Source organism: Macaca nemestrina, chromosome 17 (assembly GCF_043159975.1).
Source record: "Macaca nemestrina isolate mMacNem1 chromosome 17, mMacNem.hap1, whole genome shotgun sequence".
NCBI classification, from domain to species: domain Eukaryota; kingdom Metazoa; phylum Chordata; class Mammalia; order Primates; family Cercopithecidae; genus Macaca; species Macaca nemestrina.
The window spans coordinates 67026799-67043972 of NC_092141.1; the positions used below are offsets into that span (position 1 = coordinate 67026799).

The 17174-nt window shown below is 47.2% G+C and overlaps 1 non-coding gene across 1 annotated transcript; it reads left to right on the forward strand.

Moving 5' to 3' along the window:
- Window positions 1-1527: 1527 nt before the first annotated feature.
- LOC112424637 (U6 spliceosomal RNA) lies at window positions 1528-1631 on the forward strand. Its single transcript, XR_003015417.1, has one exon. It is a non-coding gene; the product is annotated as a U6 spliceosomal RNA (small nuclear RNA).
- The last annotated feature ends 15543 nt before the right edge of the window (window positions 1632-17174 follow it).

A 17174-nucleotide genomic window follows, 5' to 3' on the forward strand; every position in this document is an offset into this window, starting at 1 on the left:
CAAGTCCAGAGATGGAGAGCCATTGGCAGCCAAAACTCACAGTCAGCACCGGGAATCTGGGTGGAGCGCCAAGGCATCCACTCAGGGAGTAGCCTGAGAAGAGAAGCTCGAGCTGACCCGGGCAAGCACAGCCCTGATTGTTATCCACACTTGGCAACCCAGTCCTCTTTCTGCTCTCACTCTCGGCCTGGCCTCAATCCTTATCTGACCTTGTCCCGCCTTATTTCTCTCTGTTTCTTTGTCTTCTTCTTCTCCTTTTTTTTTTTTTTTTTTTTTTTTTGAGACAGCGTCTCTCTCTGTTGTCCAGGCTGGAGTGCAGTGGCCTGGTCACGGCTCACTGCAGCCTCGAACTCTTGGGCTCAAGCGATCCTCCCACCTCAGACTCTCTAGCAGCTGGGACCACAGGTACACACCACCATGCCCAAGTAATTATTTTTTGTAGGGACGGGGTCTCACTATGTTTCCCAGGATTCCTACCTCGGATCCTGCCTTGTCTGTCTTGAGAAGGTTTATCAGGTTGAAACTGAGTATTTTCAAGAGCCTCCAGGAGGCTGGGGCTACTGAGTCATCCCTTGACCTCTTTCCTTGCCTATGGGTCATCTGAGTTCCACTGTTCTCCTAGGCAGAAAGCTTTAATATCCTTGGGGACATCTGACCCTAACCCCTTCTCTTGCTCTTTCTCCTTTACTGCGTGTACCCATCCCACCTCCTGTGGTGGAGAAAGGACAGTTCAAGAGAAATTCATTCTCAAGGCTTGCCTCCTACTTAAACATCACAGGATACATTCCCTGGAAGGGGAAGGGTGCGTCTGTACTGGCTTCCTTAGAAACTTCGGAACAGAAAAAACACCTCCTTTCCCTACCCCCTCCCCAATTCAAACAGGGGCTGGGAGAGAGGAAGAGATTATTGTTTCAGGGGGTGGGGAGTGTGGATGGACTGACTGCTGAAACTTCCTTTTCTTCTGGCACAGCCCTATTTGTAGAAGTGCCAGAGTCCTGGGGAGAAAAGCAAGAGAGGGAGAAAAAGAACATTCTTTGAGGGCATTTGGCTGCTCTTTTGTACTTGAGATTAAACAGAGAAGGTCCAGCGTCATGCCCTCCCCATCTTTCTGTCCCTACAATGAGGATGTCCTGTGGTGTGTCTCCTAAATGCACATGCACATGCATGCAAACACACACACACACACACACACACACACACACACACACACACACACCCCATCACACTGTTGAAACCAGAGCTGCTGGCTCCAGGGAGGGGAGTGAAGAAGCAGCTGTGGACAAGAATGGGTAGCCACATACCTGCCCTTCTGGGAGGTGACACTTCCATTACACCTCCACAGGTTTCATGTTAACCTCACCCTAGCTTTGGCCCAATGTTGTCAGGATGGGCAGAAGGATGGCAGAGTTAAGCTGGCCCAAAGCCAACAAGCAGAGTTCTCAGCAGGCCCTTGAAGTGCCAGCAAATCAGTTCCCCCAAGGACCAAATCTGGAGAAAACTCAGCTTAAAGCACAGCAGTAGCACATACTGGCTTCAGCAACACATATACTAAAATTGGAATGATACAGAGAGGATTAGCATGGCCCCTGCATAAGAATGATACGCAAATTGATGAAGCATTCCATATTTTTCAGTTTCTCAAGCATTGTATTCTTTTGAATAAAACCAACATGTCTATAACTTAACAAAGCAGCAGCATAGCAGCAGAAATTCAGCCTAGATCACTAGATGAACTTCAGTGATGACTGAGAGAAGCACCCTGGAGACTTCTTGAGGGTTGGAGGGAGCCCAACCCTCTTCCCTGAGGGATTGTCGGAAGGCAGGGTGCAGGCCCAGGATAAAGTTCGGGGTCTGGATTGCAGAAAGTGACCCTGGCAGCCCAAAACCTTTGGCATCACTGAATCAGAAGGGATTTTGACTGGCCTCATGTCACCCCCAGTAGGCTAGGACTGGGGCTGTAATTGGCTGTAATTTGTTGATGAATGCAATTTGCAGCTGCCTTCTCTCCCTGTGACAGGCCTCAATTAGAGCCGCCAAAGGGATCTAGGGTGGGAGGGGGAGCTGGGATGTTGTTTCCAACTCCTTCCCCTGGTCCACTCTCAGCACTCTGCCCCATCCCGAAACAAGAGGAGGTTCTTGAGGCTAGTTAATTGTCCCCCAACTTGGCCAGGCACAGTGGCTCATGTCTGTAATCACAGCACTTTGGGAGGCCGAGGCGGGTGGATCATGAGGTCAGGAGATCGAGACTATCCTGGCTAACACAGTGAAACCCCGTCTCTACTAAAAATACAAAAAATTAGCCGGGTGTGGTGGCGGGCGCCTGTAGTCCCAGCTACTCAGGAGGCTGAGGCAGGAGAATGGCATGAATCCAGGAGGCGGAGCTTGCAGTGAGCTGAGATCACACCACTGCACTCCAGCCTGGGCGACAGAGCGAGTCTCCATCTAAAAAAAAAAAAAATTGTCCCCCCACTTACAGTCAGTGATATAATTTTAGAACAAGTGGAGAGTGAGAAAGGTATAAAATGAAGGCTGCCTTCCTGCAGGTTGGTCTGGACGCTATGGATTTTAAAACTTGACCACGTTTCATGTTTAGTACTTTCTTATTTATTTTAGAGCTCCTGAAAATTCTATAGATAGGAAGACTTTTGGGCTAAAATGTTTATTTCTATCTTATAGTCCTTTCTCCCTCTTGCCAGATAAAGGAAAAAAAAAATGGAAATCAGAATGATGGAAAAGAGAGAGAGAAATAAGGCAATCAGCTCTCCACTGACATAGGATTTTTTTTTTTAGAGACAGAGTCTTGTTCTGTCACCCAGGCTGTGTGCTGGGGTGTGATCATAGCTCACTGCAGCCTTAACCTCTTGGGCTCAAGCTATCCTCCCACCTCAGCCTCCTGAGTAGCTAGGACTATAAGCATGTACCACAACGCCTGGCTAATTTTTAAATCAATTTTTTGTAGAGATGGGATCTTGCTATATTACCCAGGCTGGTCTTGAACTTCGGGCCTCCAGTGATCCTCCTGTCTTGGCCTCCCAAAACGCTGGGGTTAGAGGCATGAGTCATCATGCCCAGCCCCTGACATACTTTTTTTTTTTTTTTTTTTTGAGACAGATTCTCGCTCTGTCACCCAGGCTGGAGTGCAGTGACACCATCTCAGTTCACTGCAACCTCTGCCTCCTGGGTTCAAGCGATTCCTCTGCCTCAGCCTCCCGAGGAGCTGGGAGTACAGGAGCGCATCTCCACTCCTGGCTACTTTTTGTATTTTTAGGAGAGACAGGGTTCTGCCATGTTGGCCAAGCTGGTCTCGAACTACTGACTCAGGTGATCCACCCACCCTGGCCTCCCAAAGTGCTGGGATTATAGGCGTGAGCCATTGTGCCTGGCCTGACATACCATTTTAATCAGAAGAATCACTTGAACCCAGGAGACAGAGGTTGCAGTGAGCCAAGATCATGCCACTGAATTCCAGCCTGGGCGACAGAGCGAGACTCTGTCTCAAACAAACAGACAAAACCACTATTGGGACACTAGGGAATGTTTAGTCCAATGGCTTTCATATTATTTTAAAAAGTAACAGGGCCAGGGCAGTGGCTCACACCTGTAATTCCAGCACTTTGAGAGGCCGAGGCAGGCGGATCACCTGAGGTCAGGAGTTCGAGACCAGCATGACCAACATGGAGAAACCCCGTCTCTACTAAAAATACAAAATTAGTTGGGCGTGGTGGTGCATGCCTGTAATCCCAGCTACTCAGGAGGCTGAGGCAGGAGAATTGCTTGAACCTGGGAGGTGGAAGTTGCAGTGAGCCAAGATCGCACCATTGCACTCCAGCCTGGGCAACAAGAGCAAAACTCCATCTCAAAAAAAAAAAAAAAAAAGTAACAGGGGCCAGGTGTGATGGCTCATGCCTATAATGCCAGCACTTTGGGAGGCCAAGGTGGGCAGATCACTTGAGGCCAGGAGTGGGAGACCAGCATGGCCAACATGGTGAAACTCCATCTCTACTAAAAATACAAAAAAGTTAGCCAGGTGTGATCTCAGCTACTTGGGAGACTGAGGCAGGAGTATCACTTGAATTTGGGAGATGGAGGTTGCAGTGAGCCGAGATTGTGCCACTGCACTCCAGGCTAGGCAACAGAGTGAGATTCCATCTCAAAACAAACAAACAAACAAAAATCTAACCTAGAAGCTCAAGGTGTAAAACAAGACACAACTGATCCAGTAAAAGTGGAACTGGGAGCTCTGAGCCCCTTTGGACTGGCCTCCTCTCTAAGTCCTGCCCCTCCTACCCCCTGCCTTGGTGGCCTCCCTATGATAGCTGTAAGGTTCAGTTAGATTGACCAACTCATCCCAGTTTGTCTGGCTTTATTTATTTATATTTTTTCTGAGTGGCCAGTGCAGTGTACCAGTCCCAACTAGCTCAATTTGTCTAGTTTTAGTGCTGAAAGTCCTGCATCCTGAGAAATATCTGGAACCTGGGCAAACCAGGACAGTTGGTTGCCCTAGGTTCAACAGAGCATGGTTTGAAAACTGCTGATACAATCCCTTTGATCTATTGATGAAGACACTGACCCCATAAGAGAAGTGGTAGTTTGAAGTTCCATAGACAGATTATCATGCCAGGAGTGACCTGCATTGGGGTGGTAAATATTGCTCCTCTGCCCTGTATCTCTGTGAGACGTAAAAGTGTCCATTGCCAAATCTCTCTTCTCCTTCAAGATCCCCTTTTATGAAGCCTTCCTTGGTTCCTCTAGAAAGAATGTGTTCTCTCTTCTAATTCTTCTTTTAGAGGACTTATCAAGTAGAGTTATTTTTAATCTTGGGTCTTTCCATTCAGACTGGAAGTTTCTTGGTTCCAAGTCCCGTTTGTTTTCGTATCCCTCAGCACCTAGTGCATAGAGTAGTCTGGCATAGAGTAGGCACTCAAAGATATTTTTCGATAGGTGGATGGATGGATAGGTGGACAGATGGATGGATTTGGAGGATGGGTGGATGAAGAGATGGATGGATAGATGAATGGATGGACTGCAGAATGGATAGATGGAATGGATGGGTAGAGAAAATGATGGATGCATGGAAGGCTTGGTGCCTTGTTGAAGGAGTGGAATGAAATAATTAGGAAGTTTCTAGGTAAGTTCTTCTTGCATCATTCCCCCCTACTATGGCCATTTTCCCTGAATTTGATTTTTGGAATATCTAACGCACCTACGTTCAGATGCAAGGACCAAAACAACTTCCCAAGCCAATTAGAAGTCACTTAAATGTGTCATTTTTGGATTATTTGTGCCATTGCTTTCCTCCACAGAAAGTTATGATTTAGCTACACAAATACAATATTTGATGAAAATACCTCAAATAGGCAGCTGATGGCAATGACGAAGACTGCCTGAAAATAAAACAGCTTGAAAATATCTGACAGTGGAGAGTGTAGGAGGCAGGGGCAGAGAGTAAGCCACTGGTGCACATAGCAAGCAAGGCAATCAGGACTCGAGAACTGGAAAGGCAGGAATCATGAAAGGAGGATTCAAGACACACATTGGAAGGACTTCCCAATTATATTTGGAAGCAAAACATTAGACTAAATGATTATTCATGATTTTTAAAAATTTTAATTTTGAGACAGGGTCTCATTATGTCGCCTATTCAGGAGTGCGGTGGTGTGATTATAGCTCACTGTAGCCTCAATCTCCCAGGCTCAAGTGATCCTCTCACCTCAGCCACCTGAATAGCTGGGACTACAAGTGTATGCCACCATACCCAGCTATTTAAAAGAATTTTTTTTGACCAGGTGCAGTGGCTCATGCCTGTAATCCCAGCACTCTGGGAGGCCGAGGCAGGCACTTCACAAGGTCAGGAGATCAAGACCATCCTGGCTAACACAGTGAAACCCCGTCTCTACTAAAAATACAAAAATTAGCCAGGTGTGGCGGTGTGCGCCTGTAGTCCCAGCTACTGGGGAGGCTGAGGCAGGAGAATGGCGTGAACCTGGGAGGCGGAGCTTGCAGTGAGCAGAGATCGTGCCACTGGACTCCAGCCTGGGCGACACAGCGAGACTCCATCTCAATAAATAAATAAATAAATAAATAAATAAAAATAAAAGAATTTTTTTTAGTAGAGATGAGGTCTTGCTATGTTGCTCAGGCTAGTCTTGAGCTCCTGAGCTCAAGTGATCCTACTGCCTTGGTCTCCCAAGGTCTGATATTACAGGCATGAGCCAACGCACCCAGCCTATTCATGATTGTTGACCTACTACTCACTCAACTAAAATTTATTGAGCATCCATCCTGACCCATATATCAGGCTAAGCACTTTCACTTGTATTATCTCAGCCCATCATGCCTAGGGACAGGAAGATGTAGTTCATACACTCTTGATGTGCACATTTTTCTTGGGTGATCTCCTCCACACCCATGCTTTTAACCACAGAAGCTACTTTGACTCTCCGGTCCAGCTCTCCTCTTGTCCCACACCTTTCCTTTACCCCGCTGCTGACTCTCCCTAGATATCCGCAGGTACCTCCAACTCAAGGGATTCCACACAGGACTCATCTGTTTTCCCACCAAACTTCTCCTCTGCCCAGATTCCCCATCTCTACTCATGGCACTCTCACCTGACCCACTCAACATGCAAGTCAGAACATGGGCATCAGCTCCTTTTCCCTGCCTGTGCCCCCCATGCTGGTCACCATGTCCAGTAATTCTACTTCCTAAATGCTTTGCAGATTTGCGTTTTCCTTTTCCTTCCCATGGGAGCTGCCCTAAATTCACATCCTTGCCATTTCTCACTGGGCTACTTCCCTAGCTTCCTTTTGCTCCCCTTCTCCCCTATCTCATATTCTGGAAATCCATTCTTCACTTAGTTGCCAGACTCATTTTTCCAAAATGCAAATCTGATCAGTCACACACCCTCCAAGCCTTTTGATGATACTCTAGCTGGTTTTAAAATAACATCCAAAATCCTTATCTTCTCCAACAAGAGCCTTCAAACTCTAACCACTCCTCCTCTTAACCCCTCACTTTGCTGCACCAAATCCCAGTACTTGCTGGCCTATGTACTTTCATCCCCATGCCTTTGCACAGGCGACTCCTGCTGCCTATGAATGCCTTTCCTCCCATTTATACCAATCTAATTCCTCCTTATTCCTCATGATTCAGTGTGTTGGATGTCACCTCCTCCAGGCAGACTCTCTGACTGCCCCTCTGCTCCTGAGTATGAGTGAGCTCCCCCTCTTCTGGCCTCTCACTGTGTCCAGTGCTTGTCTCTTCCTTAGTACTGATTACACTGTATTACAGTTGCCTGTTTCCTTGTCTGTCTCCCCCACTCAAATGTGAAATATTCCAGGACAGGTATGCTGTCTTTCACATCTGCATTCCTTGTGCTGCCTGTTTTGCCTGGCACGTAGTGTGCCTGGTAAATGTTTGTTGAGTGAATGTATGACTGGTAGTTCTCTATCATCTATAGGCCTTTGATCTCATTCCCTCTCATGGGACAGCCAATTCAGTACAGTTTAAGATAGGACTCAAGATGTGCTGTGGAAATCAGTACATTTTCCTCTAACCCCTTCCCCCATCTCTCTCAGAATTCGCCGGTGGCCACACCCTTGGCACAGACACAGGCAGCTCAGTCTGCAGAACGTCAGCTGGCAGCGAGCAGCCCTTCCCTTCCTCCCTGGCTCTGTCTTCACGCTCAGCACAAATCGTTTTTCCTTTTTGGGTGTTCAGAGCTCTGATAGCAGAGGGCTGGGTGGGAGTGTGGCAGAGCGGGCTGTCTGCAGGGAGGCAGAAAAGCGGGGTGTGGGAGAGCCAAGATGGGGGTGGAAGCATTGCTATGTAGGCCCTTTAGAGGGAGAAAGAAAATTTAGCTCCTCTTTGGGGCTGCCTGGGGCAGAGCAGCTGAGATGTGCTTGTCCCCTTTTGCTCTCTGGGGGCTGGGATAACCCTGTTGATATTTAGCCTCCTCCTGAGCGTTGGCAAGCCTTCCGAGAGAGAGAGAGAGAGACAAGGAGAGAGGGAGAGACTATGGATTTTCAAAACTGGCCCAGTACATTCCCTTGATACCAAGACACTGGGCAGAATCTTGGGGGTCAGGCTATTGCTGTTTCCTTGTTTTGGAGAACATAGGAAAAGATAATCTGCCACATACCTCATTCATTCATTCAGGACCTGGGTGATGCCAGACACTGGGGACACAGATGAATAAGGCCCAGTGCTCCTCCTGGGGCTCACAGTAGAAGGGGCATGGGCTTGTAAGGAGATATGTTACAAGTGGGCTGGGATAATTGTGAGAGGAAGGGCTTGGCAGGCTTGGAGCAGAACAGGTCACTCTGTCCATGGAAAGAAGGTGATGTTGGGGCTCTGGGAGTGATTTCTGTACAGTCTTGTACTTACAACTACCTCCAACATCAGTTTCTGAGAGGAGACTCTGTTTAACTCTTCATGAAGACAGCAGCAGCAGCCACGGTAGAGAGTGTGGAATTTGGAGAAGGCAATGTGATTTCAGATCCTGGTTCACCACCTCATTCATTCATTCAGTAAATGCCTGGATCCGCTGTGAACAATTGACATCAGTTCTCTGAACTTCAGTTTTATCATCTATGTAATTGGGATAGTGGTGACACTCACCTCACCATTCTGTTAGGAGGATTACATGAGCTCATATACGTGACAATGCTTTGTAAACTGGAAAGTGCTGTGCAAATATGAGCTGCTAATTACCCTTCCATCTATCCACTGATTCAGTCAACAAGTAACTAACAAGTGCCCTCTTCTAAGGGCCTGAAAAGGCCCTTTTCGAGGCAGGAGTCTGTTTCTTGCATGCGTGCATGTGTATGTGTGTGTGTCGGGGGGTTGCTGTGTGTGACTGTAGCGCACCTTCATTAAGCGGCAACCATCTGCTCTGTCTGAAGGGAAGTCCTAGCTTCCCCAGCTCCCAGCCCTCGTCCCCAGTGCAGGCGGGCAGGGACACGTTCTACAGTCTCCCCACTGAGGGATGCTGCTGCACACAGGAGGCCGGCAGGGCGTGTGAATCACCAGCCTTAGTCACCATTCTGCCTATGAGGCTTCTCTTCCCTACCAGATGATGAACTCAAAATAAAAATACAGCTGAAGAGCGAGTTAGCATTCCAGGCTGTCTCTGAGAGGTGTCTGAGCCACCAGGAAAGGAACTGAATGCATTATTTTGCACTTCTCCCAGCCCCCAACACTCACATCAGGAGCATCCTGGGTAACCTCAGAGTTGGGGGGCAGCAGAGAGAGGGACGCCAGGTTTGTTGGTGAGGGTGGGAGACTGAGGGTGGCTTTCCTCACTGTCACTGTCTCAGCAGGTCCTGTCCAGCCACATTATCAGCTCCAATTTGTGTACAGTGCTTTGTGGCTTACAAAGTGCTTTGATACACTTTCTCTCATTTGATGCTCATGAGAACCTTGTGAGGGAGTTACTGGAAGGCAGAATTGCCTGGAGGTCCAGTGTGTGGCTTCTGGAGCCGAACCTGCCTGACTTTGCATCTGTTTTTGTTGCCTGCTGGCTGTGGGACTTTGAGCAAATCCTTTAGCCTGTTTTAAAAAAATTCATTAGTAATAGTTTTTTTTTTTTTTGAGACGGAGTCTCACTTTGTTCCCCAGGCTGGAGTGCAGTGGTGTGATCTCTGCTCATTGCAATCTCTGCCTCCTGGGTTCACGCAATTCTCCTGCCTCAGCCTCCCAAGTAGCTGGGACTACAGGCGCCTGCCACCATGCCCGGCTAATTTTTTGTATTTTTAGTAAAGACGGGGTTTCACCGTGTTAGCCAGCATGGTCTCAACCTCCTGACCTCGTGATCCGCCTGCCTCAGCCTCCCAAAGTGCTGGGATTATAGCCGTGAGCCACAGCGCCTGGCCTAATAATTTTTTTTTTTTTGAGACGGAGTCTTGCTCTTTCGCGGGGCTGGAGTGCAGTGATGCAATCTCGGCTCACTGAAACCTCCGCCTCCCAGGTTCAAACAATTCTCCCACCTCAGCCTCCTGAGTAGCTAGGACTACAGGCGCACACCACCACACCCAGCTAATTTTTTTTGTATTTTTAGTAGAGACAGGGGTTTCACCATATTGGCCAGGATGGTCTCGATCTCTTGACCTCGTGATCCACCCGCCTCAGCCTCCCAAAGTGTTGGGATTACAGGTATGAGCCACCACGCCCGGCCAGTAATTATTTTTGTAGAGATGGAGTCTCACTACATTGTCCAAGCTGGTCTTGAACTTTTGACCTCAAGCGGGCCTGCTGCCTCAGCCTCCCAAGTAGCTGGGATTACAGGTGCCCGCCACTGTGCCTGCCTAATTTTTGTATTTTTGGTGAAGATGGAGTTTCACCATCTTCTCCAGGCTGGTCTCAAACTCCTGACCTCGTGATCTACCTGCCTCGGCCTCCCAGAGTGCTGGGATTACAGGCATGAGCCACTGTGCCCGGCCCAGTTTTCTCATTTTCAAAATGGAGGTACTGGCTGGGCACGGTGGCCTATGTCTGCAATCCCAACAATTTAGGAGGCCAAGGCAGGCAGATCAGCTGAAGTCAGGAGTTCAAGACCAGCCTGGCCAACATGGTGAAACCTTGTCTCTAATACAAAAAATTAGCTGGGCATGCTGGTATGCGCCTGTAATCCCAGCAACTTGGGAGGCTGAGGCAAGAGAATCGATTGAACCCAGGAGGCAGAGGTTGCAGTGAGCTGAGATTGTGCCACTGCACTCCAGCCTGGGTGACAGAGTGAGACTCTGTCTCAAAAAAATAAATAAGTAAATACATAAAATGGAGATACTCATAGTACTGGGTTTTTTTTTGGTTTTGTTTTTGTTTTTTATGTTTTGAGACGGAGTCTCACTCTGTTTCCCAGGCTGGAGTGCAGTGGCACCGTGTCGGCTCACTGCAACCTCCATCTCCTGGGTTCAAGCAATTCTCCTGCCTCAGCCTCTGGAGTAGCTGGGATTACAGGTGCTCACCACCACGCCTTGCTGATTTTATATTTTTAGTAGAGATGGAGTTTCACCATGTTGGCCAGGCTGGTCTCAAACTCCTGACCTCATGTGATCCACCCGCCTCGGCCTCCCAAAGTGCTGGGATTACAGGCGTGAGCTGCCGTGCCCAGCCAATAGTACAGTTTTTATAAGGTTAATAGTTTTTTAATCTGTTTATTGTCTGTCTCCCCAAATTAGAGCAAAAGCCATAGTAAAGAGGGATCTTTGTTTTTTAGGACACTGTCTGACACAGGGAGGTTTGCAATAAATATTTGTGCAATGAATGAATAAGAGGCTTAGAACAATGCCAGGCACATAGTAGACACTATGTGTGCTAGCTATTATTATAGGATTTTTTCCATTTGGGCAATGTAGAAACTGAAGTTTAGAGAATTTAAGTGAATTGCCTGAAGTCACAAAGCTAAGATGTGGCAGATTTGGAGCTTTAAATAAAGCTGCTACTCTAAAATAAGGGTCCCTCCTCCCACACTGTGACTACCCCAGTTCCTCCTCTTCTTTCCTTTCTTTAATCTCTTTCCTTACCTTCCCCAGATACTCATCAAAATTGAGAGACAGAGTTAATCCACTTCCTTGTCTGCAGTATAGAAAGCTGTAAAACTGGCCTGGCGTGGTAGCTCACGCCAGTAATCCCAGCACTTTGGGAGGCTGAGGCAGGCGAATCACGAGGTCAGGAGTTCAACCAACCTGGCCAAGATGGTGAAACCCTGTCTCTACCAAAAATACAAAAATTAGCTGGGTGTGGTGGCAGGTTCCTGTAATCCCAGCTACTTGGGAGGATAAGGCAGGAGAATTGCTTGAATCCAGGAGGCAGAGGTTGCAGGGAGCCGAGATTGCGCCACTGCACTCTAGCCTGGGTGACAGAGCAAGACTCCATCTCAAAAAAAAAAAAAGGGCCGGGCGCGGTGGCTCAAGCCTGTAATCCCAGGACTTTGGGAGGCCGAGACGGGCGGATCACGAGGTCAGGAGATCGAGACCATCCTGGCTGACACGGTGAAACCCCGTCTCTACTAAAAAAAATACAAAAACTTAGCCAGGCGAGATGGCGGGCGCCTGTAGTCCCAGCTACTCGGGAGGCTGAGGCAGGAGAATGGCGTAAACCCGGGAGGCGGAGCTTGCAGTGAGCTGAGATCCGGCCAGTGCACTCCAGCCTGGGCGACAGAGCGAGACTCCGTCTCAAAAAAAAAAAAAAAAGAAAAAAAGAAAGCAAGCTATGGAACTTTCAGCAAGTCACATAACTTCTGTGCAGCACAGTTTCTTCATCTGTAAAATGGACATCATAATAGAACCCATCTCACAGTTCCAGCTTTGTGAGTATTAAGTGACAGTTATACGTAGTGATGGACACATAGTAATAGCTCAATACACAAAATCTATTAATCATCACCTTTTGGGGGACCACGAGAACATATCTAAGATTTAGATTCATAGAATGTTAGAGTTGGAAGGGATCTTACAGAATATGATCCAATTTTAAAATTGGATCACGTATGAGAAATAAAAATTTTCACATATAAGAAAATAAAAACCCAGAATCATTTGACTTGCCCCAATACAATACTTGAGCTGGCCGCAGTAGCTCACACTTGTAATTCCAGCACTTTGGGAGGCTGAGGTGGGTGGATCACCTGAGGTCAGAATTTGAGACCAGCCTGGCCAACATAGTGAAACCGCATCTCTACTAAAAATACAAAAAATTATCTGGGCATGGTGGCAGGTGCCTGTAATCTCAGCAAGTAGAAAGGCTGAGGCAGGAGAATTGCTTGAACCTAGGAGGTGAAGGTTGCAGTGAGCCGAGATCGTGCCATTGCACTCCAGCCTGGGCAACAAGAGCAAAACTCCTTTTCAAAAAAAAAAGTACAATACTTATTTTTTAAAATTTATCACCTGGGAGAAATTGGGTAAAGTGTTACAGGCACTCTGTCTACTATCTTTACAACTCTTTTGTAAACCTAAAATTATTTCAACATAAACATAACAACAGCAACAACAATAGCTGTTGCAACTATTTCTTTTTTTTTTTTTTTTTTTTTTTTGAGACGGAGTCTTGCTCTGTCACCCAGGCTGGAGTGCAGTGGCCGGATCTCAGCTCACTGCAAGCTCCGCCTCCCGGGTTTACGCCATTCTCCTGCCTCAGCCTCCCGAGTAGCTGGGACTACAGGCGCCCGCCACCTCGCCCGGCTAGCTTTTTTGTATTTTTTAGTAGAGACGGGGTTTCACCGTGTTAGCCGGGATGGTCTCGATCTCCTGACCTCGTGATCCGCCCGTCTCGGCCTCCCAAAGTGCTGGGATTACAGGCTTGAGCCACCGCGCCCGGCCGCAACTATTTCTTAAAAAAAAAAAATCACGCAAATTACAGGGCAGAGAGAAGATGAGGCTGTGTGGGGGGTTGAGATGTGTTTGGCATATTCTTCTCCAATTACTTTATTCCTTCCCAAAAGAAATATTGATCCATATTCTAGTACATTTTATGCTGTCTTCTGCTATAGCCAACCTGTTGAACTCATCCATTTCTTTCTTTCTTTCTTTTTCTTTCTTTCTTTCTTTCTTTCTTTCTTTCTTTCTTTCTTTCTTTCTTTCTTTCTTTCTTTCTTTCTTTTTTGTGACTGAGTTTCGCTCTTTCTCTCAGGCTGGAGTGCAGTGGCACAATCTCAACTCACTGCAACCTCTGCCTCCTGGGTTCAAGCGATTCTAGTGCCTCAACGTCCTGACTAGCTGGGATTATAGAGGCGCCCACCACCACTCCCAGCTAGTGTTTTTTTTTTTTTTTTTTTTTTTTTTTTTTTGAGACAGAGTCTTGCTCTGTCGCCCAGGCTGGAGTACAGTGGCCGGATCTCAGCTCACTGCAAGCTCCGCCTCCCAGGTTCACGCCATTCTCCTGCCTCAGCCTCCCGAGTAGCTCGGACTACAGGCGCCCGCCACCTCGCCCGACTAGTTTTTTGTATTTTTTAGTAGAGACGGGGTTTCACCGTCTTAGCCAGGATGGTCTCGATCTCCTGACCTCGTGATCCACCCGTCTCAGCCTCCCAAAGTGCTAGGATTACAGGCCCAGCTAGTTTTTATATTTTTAGTAGAGATGGGGTTTCACCATGTTGGCCAGGCTGGTCTTGAACTCCTGACCTCAGGTGATCAGCCCACCTCGGCCTCCCAAAGTGCTGGGATTACAGGCATGAGCCACAGAGCCCAGCCGTATCCATTGATTTCTTAATTTCAGATACCCTATTTTTCAGTGTCCATTTGTGGATTTTTTTATCAGAAAACCATTTGATTTTTTTAGATTGTAATTCTCTGTTGAAATTCTCCATATTATGTCCATCTTTTCCTCTATTTTCTGAATATATTAATGATAATTATTTAGAAGTCCTTGTCTTCTAACTCTGATGTCTGTATCATCTGTGGATCCACATCTTATGTATTTTTATTTATCAGTCATATATTTTTGTCTTTCACATACTTTGCTATTTTTGACTGAATGCTGGTAAAATACATACAAAAGCACTATTGAGGCTCCATAAGATGTTTATTTTCCACCAGAGACAGTTTACACAGTCCTCTGCAAGACAGAAAGTGTGGTTAATCCAATCAGGAACTCCAATGAGTCCAGGCTGTATTACAGATTTGGTGAGGCTCAGTTCATCTCTGTTTGAGTCCATTCCTAGGATGTGACTCTACTCAGCTTACAGTTGAGGGCATGGCCGACTGTGTCCTCAACACCAAGACAGGCATAAGAATTTCCACTCTGCTTTTCAGAGATGTGTCGGTTTCTTTATTTTATTTTATTTTTTTGAGACAGAATTTTGCTCTTGTTACCTAGGCTGGAGTGCAATGGCGTGATCTCAGCTCACCACAACCTTCCCCTCCCAGATTCAAGTGATTCTCCTGCCTCAGCCTCCCTAGTAGCTGCGATTACAGACATGGGCCACCATGCCCGGCTAACTTTGTATTTTTACTAGATGGGGTTTCTCCATGTTGGCCAGGCTGGTCTCGAACTCCTGACCTCAGGCGATCCACCTGCCTCAGCCTCCCAAAGTGCTGGGATTACAGGCGTGAGCCACCACACCAGCTTCCAGTTTATCTCTTTAGTTTTCCTCCCTGCATAGCTTCAGACTTCAGCAGATGTTAGGAGAGGGAATCTGGCTACCTATTTAAGACCTCTTGATGGGTCTTAGTGGCTCATGCCTGTAATCCCAGCACTTTGGGAGGCTGAGGTGGGAGGATTGCCTGAGCCCAGGAGTTCAAGACCAGCTGGGCAACATAGTGAGATTCTGTCTCTAAATTTTTTTTTTTTTTTAATTAGCTGGGTGTGGTGGCACCAGCTGATAGTCCCAGCACTTTGGAAGGCTGAGGTGAGAGGATTGCTTGAACCCAGGAGTTTGAGACCAGCCTGGGCAACAAAGCAAAACCCTGTCTCTACAAAAAGTAAAAATAATTAGCCAGGTGTGGTGATGCATGCCTACGGTACCAGCCACTCGAGAGGCTAAGGTGGGAGGATCACTTGAGCCCAGGACTTCAAGGTTGCACTGAGCTATGTTCAAGCTACTGTACTCCAGCTGGGGTGAAAGAATGAGACCCTATCTCTTAGAAAAAAAAAAAAGAGAGAGAGAGAGAGACAGAGAAAGGGGCCCTTCAAGTATCCCATTTTGTGTTTCCAGTCCCCGTGTGAGTGTCAGAAACTCTGCTGGCTTCTCTGCCTGGCAGCAATGCCTTCCGTGTGGGACAAACCCAGATTATCAATCTCTAGTCTTATCTAGAGCTAGAAAGTGCTCCCGGGGAAAAAGAACTGCAGATCTCCATTCCTCTCAGAAAGGTGAACCCTTCCCTGTAATGTCAGTCTCTCTTATGAATTTCTGCAGCTCTCTGATGCTTTCATAAATATCATTTTGCAGTTTACCTGGTTTTTAGTTGTTCCCAGAGGAACTAACTATTGGCTTACTGTGAACTATTTTGTCCTATTCAGAAATACTCCCAAGATATATTCTTATGGATTGAATATATTGTCACAGGTTTTGTTGGAAAAAAATCTATTGCAAAATCATTTTTTCCTTTCTCTCTTCTTCTTCCCCCCACCTCCAGCCCTCTAGATGTAGGTATAGAGAAAGAAGCACCTTGGGTCAATTCCAGATCTCCTACTCACCTAGTGTATGGCATTAGAACATTTATTTAAACTCTCCGCCTCTCAGTTTGATCTGAAAATGAGGATACTGTGAAAATTAAGTGAGGTAACACTGTATGGCACCCAGCACGAAGGCTGGCACATGGATTTTAATGCCTTTCACCTCTTTCTTCTCTCTCCTCTTCCCACAGCTAATTTGAGTAAGCTTCCTCTTAGTGGCTGGGGGAGTTTTCCCACGAAGGGATCAAAGCTTAGTGGTTTAGGGCCGGGTGCGGTGGCTCATGCCTGTAATCCCAGCACTTTGGGAGGCCGAGGCGGGAGATCACCTGAGGTCAGGAGTTTGAGACCAGCCTGGCCAACATGACGAAACCCCATCTCTACTAAAAATACAAAAATTAGCTGGGCGTGGTGGCGGGCACCTGTAATGCCAGCTACTGGGGAGGCTGAAGCAGGAGAATCACTTGAGCCTGGGAGGCAGAGGTAGCAGTAAGCCCTGATGGTGCCACTGCACTCCAGCCTGGGTGACAAAGAGAAATGCTGTCTCAACAAAAAAAAAAAAAAAGAAAGAAAGAAAAGCTTAGTGGTTTTAGTGGTTTTGTTTGTTTGTTTGGTTTGTTTTTTGAGACGGAGTCTCACTCTGGCTCAATCTCGGCTCAGTGCAACCTCCACTTCCCGGGTTCAAGTGATTCTCCTGCCTTAGCCTCCCGAGTAGCTGGGCCTATAGGTGCGTGCCACCACGCCTGGCTAATTTTTTTAAATTTTTAGTAGAGACGGGGTTTCACCATGTTGGCCAGTCTGGTCTCGAACTCTACCTTGGCCTCCCAAAGTGTTGGGATTACAGGCATCAGCCATCATGCCCGGCCAGCTTAGTAGTTTAAAGGTAGTTTCTCCACTGACTACTAGAAAGGCAGTCAATGCGTCTAGTCTTGGGGTGAAAGGAGATAAAGCAGGGTCTTTACTCACAACATGTGGCCCTTGGAAATGACAACTTCAGGATGTGGAGAGGCTAAGAGTAATTTAGAAGAGATAATGGAGCTTTCTAGGGCCAAGCTGGGTCCATGCCC